This window comes from Ammospiza nelsoni, chromosome Z (genome assembly GCF_027579445.1).
Source record: "Ammospiza nelsoni isolate bAmmNel1 chromosome Z, bAmmNel1.pri, whole genome shotgun sequence".
NCBI lineage: Eukaryota > Metazoa > Chordata > Aves > Passeriformes > Passerellidae > Ammospiza > Ammospiza nelsoni.
Genome location: NC_080669.1, coordinates 34,787,042 through 34,808,450, shown reverse-complemented (window position 1 = coordinate 34,808,450; position 21,409 = coordinate 34,787,042).

Here is a 21,409-nt window from a genome sequence, read left to right as displayed (position 1 = left end):
TACAAATGGCTCAGAGTGTGTCCTCTGTAACTGCTGAAGCTCTTGCTTGGAAGAAAAATTATCCCTGTTTGCCCTGATACAAACACACACATGAGGAAAAAAAGGCTTTGGCAGGTGTCCTATAGAATTTTTGATAATTTGTTTAATTTTTCTGTGTGTCCGTTACATTATATCAGAAAGTCAGATAACCATTCTTCTCTACCCACTGTGGTTGCAGAGTTATGAAATCACTGCTGTTTGTAAAACATGGGCAGATCCTTAATTGGAAGGATCAAACATTTCCTCAATTGGAAAAATCAAACATCTTGAATAAGTAATTTTGTACTGGGCAAAATGGTCTTAATGGCCTTGGATTTATAGCGAGCTTTAATCTGCTCCCAGGTGGCCACTAATGCTGGAGAAACATTCAATTTTTTCAACAATTGGTTGCTTTAGTAATGAATATTTCTAATGAGAATATAGAAACTGATCACAATCAGTTCAAAATAACACAAAACACCTAGTGGTCCACTTCAAGTGTTGATATTGTTAGCATTCATAGTTTATAAATGTTGTCTGCTTGCAGTCTATTTATTAACTTCTCTAACATCACAAAGAGAAACACATTGGATGAGAGCAAAAGAGAACTCTTGAAAGTTAACTGAATGCATGTTAAATCTGAGCATCAAGTAAAAGAGACAACTTTACCCGAAACTTACCTGAAGTTTGTGCTAAAGATTTCAGCCCTGTTTGTTTTATTCACAGAGCCCCAAATTAATAAAAATTCGGAAGTGTTTCTGTTGTTCAAAACGTGCCTGACTTACCTTTCAATAGGAAATTTGTCACAGAATGATAGAGCATATTGCTGGTTTTTGGCATTTTAGGGAGAAGATAAGGTGTAAATGATGTTGTCAGAAATGTGGTACAGTAATTGCCTACAATGAGTTCAGGCTTATTATTCACAACAAGTCAGTCTTTTTAGAGACAGCTGCCATCAATACTCATTAAAAACATCAGATTTTTATAATGCTTCTAGAGCAAGGATTAAAAATATTAAATGAGATAAATTTAATAATACCTAAACCTGCCACGTACTTAAATGCATCTACTTGCATAAACACTCTGAACATTCACTGAAAGCCTTCCACTTCTGATTTTTCTGATGATATACTGTAGTGTTGAGGTTTCCAAATGAATTAAGTGCTACATTTATGAATACTTTTATTGGAAAACACATCACTTTTATGAATGACTTCTGCAGAGTGTGAAAAATTCCATAAGTATATCTAGTTTTCAGGTTAATCATAATGCGATTGCATAGGTTCAAATTATGTAATTTTTCAACTTCCTTGGAAGTCAAGAATGCAACTGCTTGAATCGTCTCAGATTATAAACACTATTCATATAACTTTATATCTTGAAAGTCTCTTATGGTGCTCTGTTATTAAAATATTATGAAAAATGAAAGAACCGTGATTAAATACGCCTGCATGGATGAATTTACATTAATGAGAGATGATTAATTATGAGTAAATACCCTGCTCAGAAAAAGCATTTTAGGTGGCATAATGAACGGGGTGTGATGATAATCCGGCAACAGTCCTCTGTTGAGAAAATCAAAAGCCAGACACAAAGTGCTATTATGCATTTTGGAGCTATGATAATAATCATGATTCTGAACTCCCACACAGCTGTGCTCTCCTTGCTCCACAAGATGTCACTATGTAATCCAGGATGATTTCTGGCTTTTAAAATTTTAAAAAATATTTTTAAAGCTAAACTCAGAAACAGGTTTATTTCTTTTTCTGTGTTCTCAGGAGAAAAAAAATCTTGTAGGATAGCCTATATTGAATACTCATCATGTGTTTTAAATAAATTTAAGGGTATAGGACTGCCAGAATTTTGAGAACAATCTCCTTCATTTAAAAGACTGTGCAAAAATCCTGCCAGCAGTCCTTGTGAAACTGCTGATGATCCATAAGAAATCCAGGAGCATGTTTATGGCAATTGTTCTTAAGTGCCATTTTTAAGGGTGTTATTCTGCTGTTCACTCTTCCTGCTCATGTCTCCACCAGGCAGTGTGGCTTTGTCTCCTCCTACTATCACAAATACACATCCAACTAGGTGGAAGTAAAGCTTGTAAGAGTATTAAGCTGTCAAAGAATTGCACCAGTTTTAAAAAATAGCAGCAATTTCCTGTACTTCACGCTACAATTAAGCAGTCATAATATGGCATCCTATAGATGCCAGCCCCAGAAAGAATCAGTTGAAAAAAAAATCACTGACAGTGGAGATCTCATTTTCTGTATTCCCATTTTAGAAGAAAAATATATGTTTAAGTCTTTCTTTCTTTGATGTATTTCTTGGTAGGACTGTGATCTTTTACACTTCTGTCATATTTGGTCTGGATTTTTAAACTTTTTTTTTCTGGGAGATTAGATAAGACATGCTGTCTACACATATGCCTCTTTATGGCTGCTGCCTAAGTAAGTAAAGTGCTGTAACTTCAAGATAAGGCAAACACCACAGCCAGAAAATATTCTCTGGGAAAACCTTGTGCAAATGAACACTTCATCTTACCTCACCTTGGTGGTGGAATGAGAAAGTCACGTCTAAAATACTTTTTAAGTGACTCTGCGTTCAAAATGTGTTTCTTTCTTCTGACCTGAGGCTGACTAAGGTGCCCAGCATGAAAATTTATGCCAGCCAAAAGTATTTATTTACAAGCTAAAGATAAATTATAGAACCCTGACAGCAAGGACTGCTCTATTCAGTTATAGATGTCTTTTGCTTAATTCAAATGTCTAATGAAAAATTCTGTGACAGGGCCTTTCTCTGATGCCACATGCCAGCAATATCTCTACAGCAAAGGGAGCATGGAGATTGGCACTGAGGCCTTGTTGATCAGGTCAGGGAAGAGATAAAGCTCAGCTGCTTCCTTTTAATTCTGAAATATTTCACATACAACCAAGTTTTGTTAGGACCAAGACTGACTACTCTTTCTCTCTCTTACACCTTAATTTGTTTTACTGCTTTTATACTGTTTTCTTTTGACTTTCATGAGGTAAAATCTTGCCCACGGAGCCTCTGAAATATTCTTGCTGGTGTCATCCTGACACCATAGCCACAGTGTCCCGGACGGGCATGGGAAGGTTCCCTCCATCCTAATTCATCCTTGCTCCTGGCCTGACTGCACATTGCTATCATAGCTGTACAATATGGCCTGTTTCAATGCATCGTTATTTCACTGTCCAGATTTTCCTAAATGCCATGTGTTGAGACAAAATAGCTCTGTGGTGCAGCTGGGGCACAGACTGTTCTGCCTAGCAGTCACTCAGTCAGCTACGTCCAACTCCCCAGACCTGCTGCTGTAGAGAATCATAGAATATCCTGAGCTGGAAAGGACCCACAAGGATCATCAAATCCAACTTCTGTCTCCGCACATGAAAGCACCAAAACTCACACCACGTGCCAGAGACAGGGTGTGTGTGTAGGGGAGGACATCCTAGAGCAGGCATGGCCTTGCAGAGGCACCTCACTGCCTGAGGACAATGGCTGAGCTGCAGGCAGCTGCCAGGTGAACAGTGCTGTGCCAGGGCAGAGGCAGTGAGGGAGCCGGGATGGGCACAGCAACTCCAGCTGTGTTAGCTGGAGAGAAGGGAAGTGTTGTCCCAAGGTTTGAGGTGCTCCTTAGTCCTTGAGAAGAAGACCATTATGTATTCTGCCTGTGATATGTATGGTCACATTTTCAGCTGGTGGGATGTTAGTCACTAGGCATGGAAAGGAAAGAAGACACCCAGAAGGAAGAAGTGAGCATCAACTTGTTTTTATTGACATTTTTTGGCTGAAAAGGATGGCATTAAAATACTCAGCCTCTCAATGTAAGTATCACAGTGGTGTCAGTTACCTCAGCATGTGGGATCAGTGGTGGTATTTTAAATGCTGTTTATTCCTTTTTATGCCAATACTGTTTATAATGCATACTTTAGGCATTTCCCCCACTGCCTTGCAGTGCCCTGCTGATAGAACTGCTTACCCTATCCTTGGAGCAGGTGACATTGAAAGGCCAACTGACCCTTCCTGCAACGCAGAGAGTCAAGGAGGAATGGCAGGACAGAGGGCCCACCAGGGATGGAGAAGCAAACTAGGGAATACTGTCAGTCTCTGACTTTGGACTTAGGTTATCTTTTGACCCACTACACATGCTTGGTTTTGGAAAAGGCAGCAACATATAGTTGCACTTACCTGTGCAGAACAGGTATTTGAGAAAAGAGCAAAGATCAGGAGAGAGTTGTGGCAGTGCCTGAATGTGGTGAGGGCACAGAGGAGAGCTACAGACCAAGTACAGACTGAGAATGTCTTTTTGGACTTCCAGAATAGCGTGTTGGGGACAATGCCTTCTCCTTGTGAGAAGGTAAAGAAGCCTTGTGCCCTCACTCTGTAGGTCTTCCTTGTCTTTATGAAGGTTGCAATGAGACTGGAAAGAAGGACACACATTTTACTTCAAATGAGAGAGATTGGGAGTCTGCTTATAGTTAGTTCGTGGTTGCTGTCAGGCACCCCTGGTAGAAGCCTTGTACCCACCAGCAAGGGATGATCTCTATGCATTGCTCTGCTGATGAGGCTTGCTCAAGTGTTGCTCAAGCTACTTTTCACGCTGGTGCCAAGGATAAACACTGTGAATAGTTCTGAGCTAAAAATGGCACCTGATGAATATTTGACTGGATGAGAAGATGCAGTAGAATACACATCTCTTGTTGATTTATCAGTGGCTTGCACAATGACAACATCTAAGTACATAGATCCATGCCTCCAGGGAATGTACATCAGAGTGCAAACCAAAAGGACTTCCTGCAGACACCAAAGGAACTACTGTTGGTGGCTTCTGATGGCCTCTGAGACAGGAGAGATTTTGTCTCTCCACATAAGCACAGCAAGTGTGGGTCCCTTCCCACACTTTGAAACACATTTGAAAAACCTGATTGCTTTTAGGGACAGAAGTTCTCTGGGCATGATAAACTGAAGGGCATATGGCCTCACAGACTTTTGTGATAAAGACAGGTATAGGGAACTAAATTTCTGTTCAGACTGAAAGGGCGGAATAGAAAAATGGCATAAATGGTCCAACAAGAAAAAAAAAAAAAAGATAAAAACAGAGCAAACATTAAAATGGGAGTAAATCTAGAAGCTGGTATGCTGCTTCTCTGGACCTGGAAGCTTTGCATCTAGAATTTAGGCATCTTCTGCTGGTCAGCACTCAGTCTGGACAGCAGCATAGGCCACTAGTAAGTGCTTGCAATACAAGCCCAGACAACCACTGTGGTAGTCAGACCTCAGCTGTGGCAGGCTTCAGCCATGTGGATGTCCTCTTAGCAAATCTAAAGGGTGGCTGATGTGCTTCTTTTTATGGAATGTAAGCTGTGATTCTGGGATGAGGCGGCTAGCTCTTAGGCAGTAGCAAGATACAGATGTATCTTTAGCCTGGTAAGTTTACTGTGGAGCATCTTGGTTCTCCCCCTAAACTTTTTAAGTCACCATCTCCTTGCAAGGTTGGCAGAGAACAAAACAGTGGTAAGCAGTGTTTTTCACTAAGATATAATTTTATATATATATTTCTGACCTAAGTTGCTCCAGGCAGTGAAGAGCAGGGAAATATTGAGGTCTGCTAGGCCTGCAGTAAAGAAAAGGATGGTGAACATCAGACCACTTTTGGAGTGGCTTTTGAGAGCCACCTAAGGGAACAGTACAGTGAAAATTATTTGGACCAGCTTCTACTGTATAGTGCTAATTATTATGAAAATTGACATAATTGGGCCCATTCAGTAGTAGGAATCTCACATGGAAGTTATTTTACTGTGTGTATGACAAAACTGCAAAATACTGCTCTGAGAAGGTTAGAGAGAAAGAAAGAAAGGTTTTAATACAGTGAAATTATACTAATGGGAAGTTCTCAGCTTTGAAGAGGGTTAGGACATTTAATATGACCATTTAAAAGAATAATACTGCTCTCAGCAAACCTTTCTATTCATAATGAATTACTTTGCTGGCACCTGATTGACAAAGATGTTTTTTGGTATCAGACACAACACATAGTACACAAGGACGCATATTTTCTCTCTGGAGAGCAACAGATAATTGCCTGCACTGCTGTTTTTTAACATCACAACCTAAATGGTTTTTATGTTCTGAAAACAAAAAGCAGGGAGGAGAAAGAAAAGCTTTTGAAGGAAAAAAAAATTTTCCAATAACCCCCATTAACTGTGGAGGTCATTGAGGCAAAATGAATGGGACTAGAAATCCACTAAAACCTACAGTACAAGGTACATTGAGACTGACAAGCCTTTCACCAAGTAGTTACAAATGGGACTAATTGTTTAAACTTGTTAGCCATTGCCACAGCCTCTGATCCTTGAGTCAGCTATGGAGGCTATGGCAGAAATCAATAAGGCACTGCACACAGTGAACTGCTAGACCATATAGGTTGCCTGAAGGGAATTGCTCAGCTCCCTCTGGTCGGGAAACTGAAAGCAGGCAGCTGAATCTCCAGAAAAATTGAGAACACCACCCTGGGGCAATTGGGGCAATGGTTAGGATAAGGGGAAGGAATAGAAATCCAGCATGAGAGATTATAGGGTGGACTTGATGCTGTGGTGAAGCTTGTGGTGGATGTTCAAGCATCATCTGCATTAAGAAGCTAATCACCTGAGGCTGGCACTTTTGTCTCAGAAGTAACAAAAAGAATTTTTGTCCTAAGACAAAATTCTAAACTGTTGGAAAAATTCATTCCCATTGGCACATTTTGAAAGATTCCTGTTACGTGGATCAGCTGCTTTCAGGTGAAGTACTACAAGGTTTCAATTAAATGAAGCATGTTTTTGTAACAATTTTAGACATGCTACAAATTGTAAGCAAGCTATGAAACAAAAATGTTGGTACTTGCATGCCAACAGACATTGTAAGACTGAGAGGTGCTGTTGCTAGACCTGGTGGTCTCCTTGCCATTAAAGTTGGTTGTAGCCTCCATTTCTGACCAGCGTTGCACAAAACATTGGTATGCGTGCTATACCTCTGACTGAGTTTTGAAAAGGCATCTCTTGTCTCCTATGGTCTCTCCACTGCTCTTTAGCTGCTCTTTAGCTTTTGTTCTCTCCTTTCCAGAAGTTTAATAATGCACTGCTATGTGGCAGCTGGCTGACCAACCTCAGTTTTTCTTCCAGACTGCTCACTCCCTTTAACCTCTGTCCAGGACAACTGAAAATTTTTCACATAATTTGTTTCAGTTTTTGTCTAATTATTGTGGGGGGAAGAGCAGTTCCAGAATACTCAATAGCTTGGCAGTCAAAGAACTTCACAGTTTAAGGGAGAATTGAAAATGAAGATGCTTTTCTGATCAGGAAAGTGTGTGAATGAACATATGCTATGCCAGATCCAGGCTCAAATTTTAATAGGGTAATTATCTGTTCTGATGAAGGTGTGCATATGTGCTTGTGTGCTCATACATCTTTCTTGCTTTCTCACTCTTTCTCTTTCTCTTTCTCTTTCTCTTTCTCTTTCTCTTTCTCTTTCTCTTTCTCTTTCTCTTTCTCTTTCTCTTTCTCTTTCTCTTTCTCTTTCTCTTTCTCTCTTTCTCTTTCTCTTTCTCTTTCTCTCTCTTTCTCTTTCTCTGTCTCTTTCCTCTTTCTCTTTCTCTTTCTCTTTCTCTTTCTCTTTCTCTTTCTCTTTCTCTTTCTCTTTCCTCTTTCTCTTTCTCTTTCTCTTTCTCTTTCTCTTTCTCTTTCTCTTTCCCTTTCCCTTTCCCTTTCCCTTTCCCTTTCCCTTTCCCTTTCTCCTTCTCTTCCTCTTTTCTCTTTCTCTCTTTCATCTTTCTTTCTTCTCCCTTTCTTTCTCTCTTTCCCCCCTTCTTTTTCTCTTTCTTTCTTTTTCTTGCTTTGCCTTACTTGTTTTTCTCTACAGTTGTGTTTTCATACACAGTGGCGTAAGAAATTCAGAAAACTTTTGTGAGTTAAGGGCTGTCTTGTACAGGGATAGCCCCAGTGACATCTTTCCTGCTGGAAAATGTTCAAGTGCAGGAAAGGCTAAAAATGCCAAGGTTGTGAATTTATTGCTGCCACTGTTTTCATCTCCTCTCATACACGGTGCATTTTGCCCAGGTTCTCACTACTCTAAAAATGACTATTGTTATAATTACTTGATTGTTTATAGAGAAAAAAGATGACAGCCTGTTAGAGGTCACTAAGGAGCTTTTTCTAAAAAAGATTTCCTAAATGATACAGTAAAAAGCATCTGGTGTGGTTAGAAAATGATGAAGAAAGTAAGTTCAGCTAGATAGTGTGGCTTGTTTTAGATCTTCATAGGCTGTGTCGGACATGACTAAGTTTTCAAATTCCTCATTGGAGTGGGGATAACATTCTAGCAAACCTATGTGCACCTGAGGAAAAACAGCAAAGTCAACACAAGTAAGCTGAGAACCATTATCATATGATTTACAAGGAATTTCCTTAGTGAATGACACCAGAGCCAGCTAAGTGCTGTTATTGTCACATGTGCATTATTTTGTATGGGAACTTGACAGGAAGGTTATTTCAGGTGTAATTGGTAATGGTCAGTCAATGTAATAGGATATTTGCTGCAATGCACATGACTGAAGGGTTCTACAGTAAGAAGTGGGATGATTGTGCTAAACCCTATCCAGCAGTTTTCTCTGATAGACCATGGTATGACCATGCTTCAAGAAATTGATAGTGTCCAGAAGGAGAAGAGTTTTTGAAAGGAGTTTAGTTGTTTATTCCTTTTTCCTTTTATTTGTTCTTGGAAGATTTACTCTAGAAGAAAAACTGCAATTATATGGTGCTATGGCAGGTTATTAACTCTAAATAAAACTTCTTATTTACCTAGCTTTACATGGCTTTCAATTTCTGCAACACATCTATCACAATCTTATCATGAATTGCTGGCGAGCATATGCAAGTTGATAGCAGAAAAGTCCTTCAAATGCAGAAAAGCCTCCCAATGAAGTCAAGTCAGTCAGCAGTGTCTTGGTGCAGAAGCAGTTGATGGTAAACACCAGCTAAATCTATGGAGGAGAAATCAATTCATTTCACTTACAAACCATATACCTCCTACTTTCTTTTGCATATCCACAGTGAGGGCTCAGAAGCAGGGATATCGATAAAACCATTAAGCTGAAATTTTTCTATCTGCAATTCAACATCACTTTGACTGAATACCTAACACAGCTTTTGCAGTACTGGAGAATCCTTTCTGTGAATGTGTTTTTCCATAACTTTCTTCTTAAACTTTTGAAAATGTGCAGCAAACATAACACAAACCTCAAAACAATCTCTGTGCATTTATTCCACTTCTTCATGGCGAGCAGCCATTCCATCAAGTTGCTCTGTCTTGTTCTTCCTGCTGCTACACTGACCCAGGTAAGGGCCTGCTTTCTGTTGCCTTACACCATTAATTAATTTTGAAAGACTATGGGCCACTCTCACTTGTGCTTTGTCTGATCTTTTTTCATAAGCCTGGACTGAAGCCTTCTCCAGACAATTTTTTTTGGTATTCTTTGTGTATGTGTCATGTATCAGAGTCCTGAGTGAGAACTCCTGATTAACTATCCAGAAAGTTAGATGTAAGTGGTTATGTTAGAGGCGATGTTTAATTCTCTTTCTTGTGATGAAGACTAAGTTACACACAGGATATGTGAGCTTTCAAGAGTAAATTAACTGGAGAAGAAGTCACAGTTATATCAATTAAGTTCCCATTGTGACTGTTCCTCAGTATGGGAAAATTTGGTCATTTTGTGTTTTCTGATGATAGCAGTGTTGGAATAATTCTTACAGAGCAGGGTGCCCCCCTATCTTCATAACTTCATTTTTGTTATCCTTTGTACATTATGGCTGTGTAAAATTTTTGATTGAGGATGAAAATAACAGCTCTGAAAGTAGCCTGGGGCTTATAGAATGGCAAACTTGAAATTATGAATAGAATTCCAAGTCTGCGCCTTCATTTAGATAAAGATTTTTAATTCTTGAGGTCTCCAAGTGACCCAAGTCCATTTACTCTGCTTAGCATGAAGTTGAAGTTGTAGTGTTTTCAATCAGGTAGAGCTTTCCAAGACTGCTGCTTGTGATTTTCAAACAAGGAAGTAATAAATTTTTGTATTCATATTGTATTATCTGAGATCGAGAACAACATTTTAGCCAACCATAGAAAGAAAGAGAATGTACTTTGGGAGAAGGGTGGGATATGGACTGAGCTTACGATAAATTGTAGCATATACCCCAATACAGCCTAAAAGAACAACAAAGTGTGCTACAGAATAATACAAGGGATTGAGAGCAAGGCATCAAAACCTATTGTCAAAGAAATAAACACTCTTGTTCACATATTGCCACACAGGTGCACAGCAGGGCGCCCTGGAGTCACGGTACACCTGGCACTACTTAAGCAAATCTAGGAGTGCATTCAAGCAGAAGAGGTGATGGGTTCCACCTTCTGTGACAGCTGGGATGAATGAGTCAGGACAAAAAACTGTCACTGGCTGAGATAATTTCAAATTTAGTAACTTCCAGATTTATAATTCCAGATAAAAAAACAGCTAAAAAATGTGCAATTTTTATAGCAAATCCATGAATGACTAAATTACAAACTTTGGAACAATGTCGTTATTCTTCATTTGGGTCTTGCACTCTGTCTCTTATAGAACAGTGATAAAAAAAATCATGCATTGCATCTATGCCTCATCATAAAGACAATGCTCAAGGGTTTTTTAAAAGGTACTTGTTCAGACTTACTTATGGTTAATGCATTGTGACCTAGTTAATTCCTCTTAGTTAAAAGAGTTAGGAGTTTCACATATTTGCTAAAGCAGTCTCCTTACTAGTAGCACAATATAAAGAGATCTTAAATCTGGCAGATTCACCTTGTTTGGTGATTATTAATGTTTTAGAAGGGTGAAGGCATCTTTGTATGAATTGAATTCAAGGCTTCATGTCTCAGAGTGTCCTTGGAGTATATCCCACCTTTATATTACTGGATAAATGTTGAATAAAGATGCTGTGGACATAATTACATTTTACTCTCCAAACCCTGTGTTTCATTGTGGAAATATCTCAGCCTATATTCTATAATTTGATTTAACAGCAGAATCTTAGTGACCAGTTCATTCTCTTTGGCCTCTCTTCCTCTAGGATAAGAACTGTTAGGGCAGATTTGTTTGTTCATATGTTTTGTTAAAGTGCATAGAGCTTTGCACTTATGTGGAAGAAGGCAGTTTAAATATGTTTTTCACTTAGACTTGAAAACACAGAAATTTGGGATGGCCTTTAGTTGTTATGGGAACTTGTTTAACAGCTAAGTTTGTCCCTGAAAAATTTGTTTCAGGATGGTTACTGGTAGACTTATGTTCACCCAGTTATTTCTCAGCATCAGACTAGCAGAATGATCAATAGTTTGGATACCAGTATATCATCTATCACTTGAAGTGTAATAAAGAAATTTCAGCTGTAAGCCTAAACCTAGCATGGAGTTTATGCTTAATTTCATTCCAAAGAAAAATTAAGACATTCTTTAGAAGTATGGGAAATTTATCTGCTTTTTATCATACAAGTCAGTAATCAGAATGTACATTTGGTAAGAACAATGTTTGTTTTCAAAGTTATCTGAAAGGGAAATTGCTCACAGCATGGTCAATGGGAATTCTTTCACTCATGGCTAATCAGTCTAATCCTATGTTATGAAATTTGGAAGACCTGAATTCGTTCAGTTCATCCCAGACTGCAAAATTTTGTGAAAACAAAAAGTGATTGGCAGCAGCTTCATGAAAAAAGATGTGGAGAATATATTACTGCACTACTTGCTCCTTGGCAAGCTAATATATAGGCAGATTGATGCAAACACATTAATTGCTTAAACTTATTTTGAGGAAACTGGCCAAAGGGCTCCATCACTGTGTTTAGTTCAATAGCTTGAAAAATACAAAATAAACATCTTGATATAATCCCGGTTCCTATGTTATTATTTTGATCTAATGCCTGGAAATAATGTTTTGGCAAATCAGTCTATTAGCCTGTGTGTTCTTCCCAATAGCCCATCTCATCTTATCCTGGAATTAAAATTAAGAATGAACAGCACTAATTGTATCAGAATTCTCTACCAACAAACTTAATAGTCACTCTGTGGTATTTCTAAGAAAATAACCTTGAAAACATGCTCTTTATTCAGTGAGGATGAATCCCATATCTCCTCAGTTTTTAAGGAAGGTTCTGACCCTAGATACTTAAATGCAGGTCAGATAAACAATCTCCTTTTGATGGACGGACACAGAGCATCCAGGATTTTGAAGGCTGTAATTTCTGCGAAATTCCTCCCCGTGGAACAAACTCTACCCTCAACAAAACATTAAAAGCAAATAAAGGTGGCCATATTTTATTGCTGGATCAGCATGTTGCCTTTCCATGAGTCAGTTTAAAATTTTACTTTTATATGATGTTCCAATTTAAATAATCACAGAAATGTCAGATATTTCCCAATAGATTTCTGGGATTTACATTTGCATACCTTTCAGTGTTAACACAGAGTAAATGTACCTGGGCCAACACCCTATGGAAGGGTTAAAATTACTCTGGAATGAGTGTGGTGTTGTGGATTGATTTGTATTTGACATATATGTCTTTATTTCAAGTCCAGAGTTCCTACAATATTAAATTATTATTCTCTACAGCTTTAAATGGAGTGCAGCATCTATTAAGTTTAATTAGTTTCCCTGGAGACTTGCAGGGAAATGGTAGAGTTACTAAAGGAGAGCAGCTTCTAATTGAGGGTAGTTTCTAAACAAAGATACATGTAGTTGCATACATGTACTTTCAGGGCTGAGTTAGTTTAATGATCCATTGTTTATGTTGGGAGATGGATGTGCTGTGGGGTTAATTGACTTGAAGGATGGCAAGTCAACTTATCTTTGAGTTTGTGTGACTCACAATTCCAATTTTACCATTAACTTGCAGTGGAGAAACTGAGGTACAAATCAAAGATCTGACAGCTTGAGTTTTTTATTAAAATGCCACCAGGCATTAACCCTCCCACCACAGTTGCACTCAAATTCAACTACTCAATGGTTTTGAAGTTAAACCTTGGCCTTTGAAACATTTGAACTACTTCTCAGATTTACTGAGCAGTATGGAGCCTGAATAGAGAATCAGCCTCTTTTCATCTTTCAGATATGAACTCTAGAAGAGGCTTTGACTTGGTCCCCATCGCTTGCAACAACTCCATGCAATGCTAGACTTGGGGAAGAGAGGCTGGAAAGTTGCCCAGCTGATAAGGATCTGAGGTGTTTGCTGGAGAGATGAACGTGAGCCAGCAGTGTGCCCAGGTGGCCTAGACAGCAAATGATGTCCTGGCTAATATCAGAAATAGTGTGGCCAGTAGAGTAGGGAAGGGATTTTGCCCATGTACCCAGTACCGGTGGGGCCACACCGTAAATTCCATGTCCAGTTTTGGGCCTGTTGCTCACTGCAGGACAGACATTGAGGTGCTGGAGTGTGTCCAGAAAAGGACAAAGGAGATGGTGAAGGTTCTAGAGCACAAGTCCTGTGAGGAGTGGCTGAGGAAGATGTGGGTATTTAACCTGGAGGAAAGGAGGCTCAGGCGAGACCTTACTGCTCCCTAGAACTACCTGAAAGTAGTGAGGTGGCAGTCAGTCTGCCGCGTAACTAGTGACAGCACTTGTGGGATCATTCTCAAGTTGTGCCAGGAGAAGTTTAGATTGGATATCAAGGAAAAGTTATTCACCAAAAAGATTGCCAAGCACTCTGAAACTCCGCCCAGGGAAGTGGTGGAGTGATCATCCCTGGAGGTATTTAGAAGACAGGAACACGTGGCACTTGGGGACATGGTTTAGAGGTGGACTTGGCAGTGCTGGGTTAATGGTTAGATTTGATCATTATAGAGGCCTTTTCCAATATAAAGTATTCTATGGTATTATGATTCTATGATTCTATGACTCCTGTATGCTAACCTAGTGAACCTGGAAACTTCCGCTCTAATGTTTTGGCACTTACTCTGTTACTGCAGCTGGTGTGTGAACTTCAGGCAGAACATAATTGCAAAGCACCATCAGCAGGTCATTCCTGAAATAATAGTTGGAGAAATGTATACATGTGAATAATATGTGTGTTTTCACATTAGCTTCCCTGGATCTGTTTGCTAGTTCATGCGTGAAGATCTGTGTATGGACAGTTTCCTTCAGGAATCTATTTTACAAAGTTTTACTTGCTGAGGAAGTAGTCTGTGTAAAAAGATGGTAAAGGGAGAGCATATTGTGATTGGTGAAGAAAGAAGGTCTCATCTATTATCTTGATAATCCAACTATTTGGGAAGATATGAGAAGGAGCTCTTATAAAGTTATCTGCTATATGAATTATTGTTGTGGTCTGTCACACAGGGAAAAACTTAAAAGAGGAAATTAAACCCCAACAATAAATAAAAAGGACTTACCTAGAATATATTTTATTTTTCAATAACTTCTGCTGAGAAGCATAAAGCTCCTTTGAGATTCTCATATTTTAGCACAAATTCCCACTAGACCAACAAACAATGTGTTACTATAATTTTCAACCTTTTCTTTCTGGGAATTATTAATTATGTGTTTTTTCTTTCTTTTTATTTTCCCACCACGCCTCATCTTAAGGGGTTCTGATAGTTATTTCACATCAGTTAGACCATATAAAAATGCCACTTTTCTTAAACATAGATTTGTTATTTTGCCTAAGTGAGAAGTAAAATGAGATAGAATTAAATTCTTTCTCCTGATATCAGCTCCTCAGCATCTCATAGCCAAAATCAGATCTTTACAAAATATTTGGGTCTCAAATACTTTAATTTTTCAACACAACTTAGATAGCTAACTACCCCTGATGACTAGGGCTTTTGGCTACAAAATGCAAAGACAAATCCCTAGATCCATATCTACACATCTAAAGGAGTAACTTGATTTTCAGAAACACACAGCTATTTTCAATAGGACTAAAAGACATTTGGTATTTCTGAGAAACACGAAATCCTATGAAGCTTAAGTAAAGGTTGACTTTGACTTATTTGTACCTTGCCCCTGCTCTAAGAAGGACAGCAATGCATTTCCTCCTCTCTGAAAAGTGCACCTGAAATAGCTTAGAGAAAATGATGCTTTCTGCAATATTAAACTGGCCATTTGGGGAAGGAGACTTTTCTGAACAAACAGAACTATTGTGAAAATGAGTCACTAAAGCTGTTTTAAAAGCAAAAAGAACACGATAATGCAAAAATTGGATGTAGAAGGTTGTAGTTAATTTAACATCACCTCTCTGGAGAAGTTCCTACTGACTTGAAAATGGAATCGGCAACCCCCATTTTTAAAAAAGAGAAAAAGACACTCAGGATTCACAAGGTGGTCAGTTTCATTTCCATGCCCAGCGAGATAATGAAGCATGTCTTCCTAGAAACTATTCTTAGGACGTGAAAAATAAGGAGGTCCTTGATGACAGTGAACATGGCTTCACTAAAAGCAAATTGTACCTAAGAAGGGTGGTGGCCCTCCATGGTGGGGTTACAGTGTTGGTGGATAAGAAAAAAACAACTGGCACCATGGCACCATTTACTTGGAGTTCTGCAAAGCATTTTACAATTTCCCACACAACCTCTTTATCTCTAAACTGAAGAGACATGGGTTTGGCAGGGGGACCACTTGTTGGATAAGGAATTGGCTGGATGATCACACTCAAAGAGTTGGGGTCAAGGCTCAATGTCCAAGTGCAGGGCAGTGGTGAGTGGTGTCCTCGGGGGCTGGTATTGGGAGCAGAGCTGTTTAACAGCTTTGTTGGTGTCAGACACCATGGGATGGAGTGCACCCTCAGCAGCTGTGCTGAAAATGCCAAAGTGTGTGGTGTCAATGTGCTGGAGGGCAGGGATGGCATCCAGTGGGACTGTGACAGGCTTGAGACAGGGACCCATGTGAAACTCATGAAGTTCAATGAGGCCAAGAGAAAGGTCAGGGCAATCCCAAGCACTCATACATGAGTAATCCAGTGGAGGAGTAGTTACCATGGCTCAGTTTAACATTTGCGTCTAATATCAAGAAATGTCCTTTAATACTTACCTGTTCTCTTTGTGCAGATTTAAGCTGTGGTATTATGCTAATGTACATAAGTAGCATCTTCTCCTTGCAAGCAAAAAAAGCCCAAAGCCACCGCAACCAACTTTGAAGAAATTCTTAGTAGTTTTAAAATTCCATGACTTTGGTCAAAGGACTGAGAAACCAGGTATTAAGGATTTCAGGCCTGTCAGAAGCTTCTTCCAATAAGAGGGCTTCTGTCATTCACAGTTGGGCACGTTCAAGTTTTCCTGCATTACTTACCTTCATGCTGACAGCTTGAGTGTCTCAGGGGACTGTGGGATTTTCTTTCCCCTTTTTTTCCTTTCAAAGTGTTTTGAGTGTCAGAGGGAGCTGAGGAGCAATGTGAAGGAATGAGAATGAAATGGGTTTTTTGGTGTTTCAACTACTGTCTATTAAATTTCAAACAAAATATTGGCAATTTGTTAAGCTTTTCCTGCCTAACTAATATTTAAAAGCATTCAATTAAGGCTGTATAATGTGTTCAATGAGTTAAACCACCCCATGATATTAGAAAAATATTACATATATAAATAAAATACATCAAAGCATTAAAAAGCTATTACACACTCTGAACATAAAATGGCAGAGTAATGATGGATCCTGCCATGCAGCAAACATATTCAAAAATATTATCTTCCTGGTAATGAAATGCCATCCGTTTCATTTTAAGCTAAATACATTAGACATATCAGTGGAGTCTGTGCTGACACAGCAGCGAGTTGAAATTGAAAATCTGAAATTATATATATGATTGGACACAGTGTTAAAGTAATTTATAGGAAAAACCACAAATGTGCTGGGTCTGCACCTTTTCGTGAACTCATTTTAGAGAATCAGATAGAGGAAAACTCTACCATTTCTAATGTGCAGTAGAATGGCAGCTCGCCAGGACCCCAATATATTCACTATGAGGGGCAGAAAGGAGAGAAAGAAAGAAAGAGGCTAGTGAGACTTGATTCAAATTACAACAATTCTGCATAAGCCATCAAGAAAATGGCATTCGTTTTCATTGCTCTGACCTAATATGATATAGCAGCTGTAGGAACTATATTAGCTATCAAGACAAGAGGGAGATAACGGGGAAACATTTAGAGAGGAACATCAGGATAAGGCTAATTTCAGCTCAGCTGCAGATGCTTTGCATGCTTTGCCATGGAGAGCAAAGTGGCAGCAGGAATCATTATGACAATCATCTGATACTCAAAGTTTAGGCTGAATTCAGTTTCTGCTGACGGAATGGAGCCTCGATTATTACAAACACACACACACACACACGCACACGCACACCCACCCACACACACACACACACACACCCACACACACCTCTCCCCTTGACACACACTGACAATTTTCCCCTCTCTCATAAGTCTTCCAGTTTTCCTGGCTGTCTTGTCTTCAGTCAGCTAAAGAAAACCAACAGAACTACAAGCATCAGAAAAGCTTTGTTCTTGGAACAGTTCTCTAAGAACTTACTTTCAGATATCTTTCACCCCATTTCCTGTACTTCTTTCTGGAATTCAGAATGCTTTTCATTTGGTCTGGGAAAAAATTGAAGAAAGAGACAGTAATCTGTTATTAATGTATGGATTCAGTCCTTGCATTACAGTTATAGTTGTCAATGTGATGATTTAGAGCTTTATATTTATTTATTGCTTATTAATCAGATATAAGGTAATTGGTGTGATGCAAAATATAGACAGATGTTTTCACAGAGCACTTGCTAAGCAGATCAGACACACAAGTTATTTTGGGATTTTATGTTAATATGTTGCTTTATCTCCAACAAATATCCTAGATTTTTCTGATTTTTAAGAGCACCATTGTTCTGATTAGGCTTTGGGTGACCTAGTTGAGGCCTTCCATTACCTGAAGGGAGTCTGCAGGAAAAACTGATCAAGACACTTTCCAAAGACTTGTAGAGACAGGACAGGGAGAATGACTTCAAACTGAAAGTGAGCAGATTTAGATTACAGGTTAGGAGAAACTTCTTCAGTGTAAGAGTAGTGAGGCACTGGAATGGGTTGCCCAGAGAAGCTGTGGATGCCCCATCCCTGAAAGTGTTCAGGGCCAGGCTGGACAGTGTTTGGAGCAGCTGGGTCTAGTCAAAAATGTCCCTGTCCACGGCAAAAGGTTTGGAGATAGCTGGCCTCTAAGTTTCCTGTCAATCCAAACCTTCCATGATTCTGTAGATCTATGATTTTCTTCAGAGATCACATCATTCAGAAAACATGAAAATAAGTGATGCCTGGGTCTTTCAAATGTGTTTCACAGTTTGAGTGCACCATTGCACTTCTGAACAGCAGTAAAAAAGTTCTTAACTTTGACAGCAACTTATAAACAGCTTATCTTTACTCTGGATGGATGCTGCTTGTTTCTAATGCCTGTGAATGTTATCTTCTAATATTTTTGTTATCTGGATATTATAAAGAGGGTTTTGTGTTGTTGATGGAACATCTGTAATGTTTGTAGAAGCTATCCACTACAGAAACTGGTAAATCATATTCTGCCCATCTGAAAGCTGTGTCTGAGTCTTTATTGTACTTAGGGAAAGAAGATTGTACATTGCTATTGTGTTTTTTACCACCTTGCCCTCATTCATAGTTCTTTGATGTTAGGCAAATCCATTTTGTTCTGGGCAAGTCAGAGAAGATCTACCATATCACCCTTCTGGAAGCTCCAGAATAATCCAGAAATAGTCTGTAACATATTTGTCCCTTAGCTATAAATCAGATTCTGCTTCACAGCTCCGGTCTGATGACTTCATTTCTAGTTCCACATTGTATCAGGCTTCCTCTTCACACTGTTGGGACATGAATTTCAATCCCCAGAGGTTTTCACTCATGCTAGATCCCAGAGGGACATTTCTAGTTTGAATTTGGGATCTTTAGAGATCTACTTTAGAGTCTTCCTGTGCACTTCCTTTCAATCTTCTCAAGGAAGATACCACAGCACTGCTCCTTTTAGAAGCCCCTCTGATAATGATATAATAAGAAGAAGATAACTTCATCTTAAAAGGCTTATTCTCTAGCTTTCTTGGCTTTTTAATTTGTTTGTTTGTTTGTTTGTTTGTTTGTCCCATGTAAAAATGAATTCTCCAAAGGGGAAATTTTTGAGTATGACTCTCTACCTTGGGTATTTTTGCTAAGCCTTCAGAAGGGCTGATGTTGACTGGAGCCTTTTCCTAATTTCACAAGGCTGCTTTGTGGGCAGTTCTCTCCTGAAGAAGCTATGAAATAGAAGCAGGATACATAAATGAAGCTAGCATATATCTCAGAGCTGCAGTGTAGGACAACATGTCAGCACTCCCCTGTTTATGTTTCTATTACAGCTACTGACAAAAATAGTTCCTTTGCTTCATTCCCTTGTGTATCATTGTCAGTCCTAAAGGTATTTTGAAATGAGATATTCAAAGAACAAGAAGGAATTTTGTCTAGCTCAATTGATTCTGATTATCTTTTTCCCAGAATATTTAAGAAATGTGAGGACTCCTACTCACTGCTACATTTGCATTATTCAGTGTTCATGATAGTAAAATGAGGGCCATTGCTTTCAGCATTTCACCTGGTCTCCATCACTGAAAAGCTTTCTGGATACGCCATCTGATACTTGTAGGAAGAAGCACTGTAAACACAGTGTTTCGCCCTGGTAATTACTTACTAAACAGAATTATTTCAGTACAACTGATGTTCAAGGAAATCAATGATGTCCTTGCATCTTATAGATACAAATCCACCAGCCCATATGTAGGTTTTAAAATGCTGATTACAGATTTGCATCTATAAGATGCAAGGACACAACCAGGAATTTTTGCTCTTTAGGGATCATTGAATGGGTTTTCTGCTGGGAAATGGGAGGTCTCTTATTCTCTCTGTCAGCCTGGTGATGGGTCATGATTTTTTTGTTTGTTCTGCTACTATTATTATGTTTCACATGTGATTTGTCCTGCAGGCTTAAAGGGAAGTATGGTACTTCGCGAACAATGAATTCATTCACTGTGGTGTAAAACTGAAGTAACATTGTTTTAACAGTCAGGGATCTTACCAAAATACAGCTCAAAGCAGTACAATGAGTAGGGATGATGACTCACAAAATTAGATGTTTTGGCAAATTAGTTAGCAACTTACAGAACTGACATCACTAGTCCTCAATGGGAGGTCAGCAACCCTATGAATAGTGAAGTAGAAATGTGCTGAGATGGTCGACTGCAATCCCACAGTAGGGTATTATCAGGCAAGGAACAGAGAGCATCCCTGATGAGATGTCTAGATAGACTTACTCCCTGATAACCATTATTAGCTCAGTACCTGTCTTTTATTAAATAACTGTTTCATTGGATACTACTTTCTTTAATTACACCATAACTGGCAAAGTTATTCAGATTGCAGACAATTGACAGATGTTTTTGAGAATGATGCTAAACTGTACTAAATTAATCTTGTAAGTGTGCCAAAAGTAATTTTATGTCTGAAGATAAAATAAGAAAGCTAGAAAGTAATTTGGACATCCTAAAACAACCACATACATTTGAGAATTGGAACAAGTTTTCAATTTTATATCTTCTCCTGAGATTTGTTTTTGATGTCCAGGCATGATTTCAGAGGACATATTTAGAGCCTCCGCCAAAATTGGGCCAGATCCTTATCTCCACTATACTGTCATAAACCTGGACTGCCTTGTTGATTTCAAGGAAGTTACTGCAGATTCACATCAGTGTGCGTAGCTCAGAATATCAGAGCTCTAGTGGTATGGATAGTATTCCATTTAGATAAAAGTGTCATCACAAGGTTGGGTAACTTTCTTGTTGTAAATCAGAATATTTGTGCTATTTGCTAATTAGTATTTCTCCTTGTAAGGGGTGGTTATGTTACTAGTGCTGCACTATCTACACATGTTTGTTGCAATTTTGCTCTCAGTTTTACTGGGGATGCTCTCAGGTAACTCCATTCATATTGGACCAACTTTTGCCTTAAATCTGAACATGAGATCAGAGATTAGCCAAGCTAATTATTGTTATTATTAACAGAGTTGGTTATTGTTAGTATAAGAATAATTATTAACAGTTTCAAGATAACAAAAATGAGCACAGACTTTGCCCTCCATAAATGTGACAGCTGGAATGATAGGCAAGCCCCTACATCCATGGGACAGACTGCCTTTTCTCACAGACAGCTATCACCAAACAGAAATACAGTTATCTATTTACAACTTTCCTGTATTTTCCTTCAAAACTTCTTCTCATATGCTTGGTACATCAAATTCTGACACTTAGGCAGTAAA